This window comes from Dipteris shenzhenensis, chromosome 26, assembly GCF_047967505.1.
Source record: "Dipteris shenzhenensis isolate YYH24624 ecotype China chromosome 26, Dip_SZ_1.0, whole genome shotgun sequence".
Lineage (NCBI taxonomy): Eukaryota > Viridiplantae > Streptophyta > Polypodiopsida > Gleicheniales > Dipteridaceae > Dipteris > Dipteris shenzhenensis.
The window spans coordinates 33,641,363-33,646,859 of record NC_141621.1 but is presented as its reverse complement, the minus strand read 5'-3'; the positions used below and the strand labels follow the sequence as shown (position 1 = coordinate 33,646,859).

Here is a 5,497-nt window from a genome sequence, read left to right as displayed (position 1 = left end):
ATTGACATCATAGACTTGTCCAACACATTGAGGAGATCATGCCCAAGTGATTTCAAGTGGGAATTCTTATCTCTGGAGATCTAGGGATGCAAACTCACATCCAACCACATAGGAAGGTAGGCCTAACCTAGATGGAACTAACCATGTAAAAATTTCTAAGTTGCCACCTCAGATCTGACCTAGATCTGACAAAAATTGCAAAAGACGCTCACAGAGTAAGGCTGATGTTTGGGAAGGATAAAGGTGTTCAAATTTGGCAAGAATTGGGTCAGAGCCTATGCATGACACAAGGAATGAGATGATGCAAAAAATTTGCAATTCTGAGAAGGTGCGAACTAGTCGCGCCAGCCTCACTAGGGCATATTTTTCAATTTGGGCTCATCTCAGGCATCTGCACACTTAGGGGGACTCAAATCTATCACTATTTGTAACATTGAAGAAGAATTTGGGGTAGATTTGTCAAATTTGGTGTCGTCAACACTATTTCTAATCAACTTGTCGGGTTTAGAAGAAAGCATTATAAATGGATGACAGAGGTATGCTAGAGTCAAGAAGGATCATGTTAGTGATAGCAAGATACAGGGTAGCTTATGCAACCACAGGAATCAACAAAGAATCAAATTTGGCTTCACTAATTTGCTAACATGCATATGTATGAAACTAACCTTCGAAAACAGGGATGTTTGAATAGCAAAGACTAACGTCAAAGATAACATACTTGTTTTGACAAGATGGACCCTACTTTGCAAGTAGGCTTGAGGTCTACCGCTTACCAAAAGAGGAAGCAAGAAATCACGTCAAAGAAGCACGCACTCCCACCATTCTCCTTATACAGAAAGGAGATTCTATAAAAATGCTATATTGACCAAGAAGTGCTCGCAGCGGTGAAACAAGCTTATGCCATCAAAGCAAACTTTGAAGATGACAAAGGGCATGAGAAGACTATAATATATGCTTCTTCAACGATGCATCAAATTCAGAATTCTCCAGAATGCATGCATATCTATCGCCTACAGGCTTTGAGGATTTTTTCGCAATGCGTCCATGTCAAGTCGATGCCCTATGATCTCATGAGCTGAACAGGTACAAGAGGTCAATATAACAGGAGATTTGGTGGTGAGAGCTTTAAAGCTCAATGAAGGAGGATATGACACAAGTTCAATGAAGCTGACAACTAAGGAAAGAGCTTCCATCTTCTCCTCAGACAAGTACGACAGTGTGTACACAGATTTAAAAGTTTAAGAAGTGAAAGTGGCACTACAGATACATCAACAGTACTTTAATGTTCTAAAGCCACACAGGTACACATAGCCAGATGCACATATGGCTTATGTGTTTACCATTGCCTTCAGAAGAAATAGAATGATCAGAGGTGATTGGGGAGATAAAATCCTCAAGGATCTTAAGAGAGCAGCAATGACGAAGAGTTATGCCATGGCAATGGAACAGTTCTCACGCGCATTGCATATGAAGCTCTAGGAATGCGAGATGAGCTAAAAGTACTCGAAGATGATAATCTAGTGCTCATAGAAGTGCAAGAAAGGAGACAGGAAATGCATGCCATAGTACAAGAATAAAGTCTGCCATGGCAGAGACATCTCCTCAAAGGCAAGAGATAGCTCAAGAACCTGAAAGGGAAAGGGCTAATGTTATTCGGATTGGAAAAGGCTAGATTGAAGTGGGTTCTACCAATTGAGCTAAAGGAAAAGCAAAAGTCTTCTCGAAAGATGCAGAATACCAGAGAATTAGAGAAGCAATCGAGCGAGGATAGCCAGCTAAGAAGCGACGAACTGGAGAAGTGAAGTAAACGACAGACGCATCTTCCAGTTCATGCATCTACATAACTTGGAAAGAAAAGTGGCTAGAGGAGAGTTTCAGTGGGATGTGGGCGATGAAAGGAGAACAAAGACAAGGGCTGACAGGCCTTCGCCATAGCCAACCACTCCTCCACAACTAATCTCTCGAGAACATATGGAAGATGTACTTCCGAAACATGACAGATTGTCAGGGGAGTTCCCTTACCCAGAATTGGGATTGGAAGTGGAAGAAATAGCTATGAAAGAGAATGTGCCAGCGCAAAGTGAATTGGAAGAACCTACAACTACACAAGAGATTCCTGTGAATCCAGTGGTGGAAGAGATTGTGAATATAAGCGAAGGACTATAAATGCCTATTGCACATCCACCACGGATATCCACAACAACAAGTAGGGTAATTCCAATTCCACCAACATTCACTTCTCCTGATGTTGCGGGGGCTACGACCACATTTAAAGATGCAATTATGGCTACAGATAAAGTTACGGATGAAGATGGGACAAAAGGAATGAAGATGCAAAAGATGTGGAAGTCAAATGGGAATAGAGTGCGGGAAATCGACATTCAATTCGCCTCCTCTATTGTCCATGTTTAGCTAGAATCCAAACAATCAAAGTGTTTGGAAAGGGCATTTTTAGCTAGAATCCTCTTAGCTCAATAAGCGTGTGATTAAGAGAGCTCTATCAAAGAGAAGAAAGAAGGCTTCCTACGTGCGCATCGTGTAATTTCCTTCAATTCTAATGCTAAGGTTGGTTTATGCCTCCTCTATTGTCCATGTTTCAAGCTTCTATTCAGTGCTTTTGGTGAAGTTTTGAGTAGATGTGTGTCTGTGTGCTCTAGGTTAAAGAGAGTGTTAATGTGTAATTAATCCTTGCACAAATGAGTTTAAGTGTGTTTAATTGCTTCATTGGTGTTTCCTTAAGTTGCTTTAGGTGTTGGTAGCTTAGATTTACACTACATTGAAGAGGGAGTGTCTCTCTTTGTGTGTGTGTGTGTGTGTTTGAGCTTCCATTTAAGCTCCCTTTGATTGCAATTAGTCATTAAGAGAACTCATTGATCCCTCTTTATTCCTTTGTATGCATTACATGAGTCTATGTGATGGACATGTCCTTCTTGATTAGAGTGTGTGTGCGTACATGTGTGTGTGTAGAGTAGCTTGCATTCTTTGATTTGTGATGCCGTGAGCCTGACAAACTCACATAGCTTCCACGCACTAGTCGGGTTGCTTCCCTTGTGTTGACATTATGTTAGCGCATGAGAGCTATGCTATAGACGTCCGTCGCGGCGGTCTACTAACATTGGCACCGTTGCCGGGGAATGCATTCCTAAACTAGAGCATTCACTTGAGCTTCGGGGTCACACTGTTAGTTAGGGGAATTCTCTCCACTTTCATCCATTAGGTTAGTGGGATGTTGGAACATGGTTCCAAGGCTCTAGTAGGTGACCACCGAATCGGGGATTACCTTGGGCTTACACTAGGAGTAGGAAAATTATTTAATTCCATTGCATTTCATATTAGATTAGGAATTTGTGAGCTCTTTGGAGCATTTTTTTGCATTGTTATTTTATGTTTTTATGTTCTTTTTATGTTTTTGTATTGTTTTTTAGTAGATTAGATGTTTATTTATGTTGTCTAGGAGTAGGGTAAGTAGCAAACACCCACATCTGCCGCCGGGACATGCACTTACACACATGCAAGTTGGAGACAAAAACGTTTATTTGATTTCGCATTTGTATGTGTTTGAGTGAGACATGCATGTTGAAAGCCCACAGCACAAAACAGTTAGAAAAATCATGATTTCTGCAACTTTGCATTAGACATGTGTGTCTAACAAAAAAGTGCAGATTTTTGACTGTTGTTGCTGGCTCATGTTGCCCATCATCTGCACATTGCATTCATGCTATTAGGCCTCCAATATGATAAAATTTGAATGAACAAATCTTTTATGTGTGCAAGTTGGACAAAATTGCAAGTTTGTTAATCTGAATTGATTCAGAGGTCCAACTGCTGCCAAAATTCAGGAATAGTCTCCCCACACATAGGACAAAGACCTGCAAAGAACAAAATTGCAAAAAAATGAGATTCCATTAGACACGCATGTCTAAGGAATCTTCCTGTAGAAACATAGCTGACCTTAACAGACCACAAGGTAGCACTCACAAAACATCATTGAACATAAAGCTGAGATCAGAATTGACAAATCATCAACAATCATTGGACACGCGTGTCTAAGACAGGTGAGACTGACTTTATCATTTTTGCTCTTCGATCACTTTTTTGGGATATCCACATCATGTGCATGGCAGGTGCACCCCAAACTGCATAAAAAGCTATTATTGTAAGTGCGAGGCATGTCTAATCTTGGACACACGTGTCCAACAAATTAGGGCAATTTTGCTGAACTAAATAGACACATCAACTTTGCCTATTGATTACATTGCACATGCCATAGCATTACTCATTTGAGTAAGCAGATCAGGTGGCTGTAGAACAAAGCTACAGTAAAAAACTATCAAAATAAGGTCAAACATTTAGCTAAACAAGTCAGAACATCAAGAAACTTGGGAAAGATACTGTAATTACATTGGGGAGCAGTGCTAGGTACTCAATTGCTGAAAAGCCTGCAGATCCATTAGACATGCGTGTCTAAGGATCTAGGTAGAAAAAAATCAACAGGTTGGACTGAACACATCATCTAGGTGCTAGAGTTGTCTCGGAAGCTCACATTCTTTCATCTATGCACCTTAGATCTGGGAAATACCTAAAGTTGGGTAATCGGAGCGTTACTGATAGAATCAGCGAGATCTCGATGCAAGAAAGCACGGCTAGGATGCGAAGTCAAGGCACAACTTTCATAGAGGTCCCACAAGAGGATTCACTTAGTGAATCAAGTATGGACATGAACTCAACTCCCATGACAAGAGTTCAAGGCTTAGAGTTCGATGGCACCTTGTGATTCCACAAGGAGAATGCTCAAGGGACCAAGATCTATAAAGATTTTATCCAATGTAGATATGCGGTAAAAGTCGAGGACCATGTCTCAGACTTTGACTCGGCCCCGAGAGTGAGTTTTCAAGGTGATCGCTACATGAGTGAGAAAGGAGATATGTTCTTGCTTGTAGATGATCATGAAGTAGTGGATTCCTTAGGAATTCCGATTGCGCAAAGAAATTATGAGATAGAGGAAGGACCTCCTCTAGTTGATCTCACACAATACAAGTTGGTCAACTTAGTGTTGGCACATAGAACCCTTGTAGATGACAATCTATGGGCAAAGTACAAACGTGTGGATGGAGGATCGGAATTCTTCTATGTGGCAGAAAATCTGCCTGCGCAATGTTTAGAAACTCAAAAGGTGCTATACGTTTTTGATAAACACAGAGCCTGGATACTTAGTCTTATTCTTAGACAAGTTTGGGATTGAGTGGGAAGTGAAATTGGAAAGTGAGATGGTAGGATTTACCTTCCAAGGTAAGTCTATTGTCAAGAATAGAGTTGTTATGCCAGAGGCTAGCACATCTAGCTTTGCATACAGGACACCAGTTTCCTTGCCTATGCCATCGACAAGTGTTCCTCTAGTGCCTATGCCTAGGATTGAGCCAAGTGCACCGAAGGTATCTTTCCAAATATTACCTTGGACAAATGATTTTAGATTAGTTGGATCGGGTCCAATGCATGC

General features: G+C 40.9%; 1 pseudogene; it reads left to right on the top strand.

Moving 5' to 3' along the window:
- The first annotated feature begins 731 nt into the window (after positions 1-731).
- Positions 732-1,311, top strand: LOC147884979 (uncharacterized; annotated as a pseudogene).
- The last annotated feature ends 4,186 nt before the right edge of the window (positions 1,312-5,497 follow it).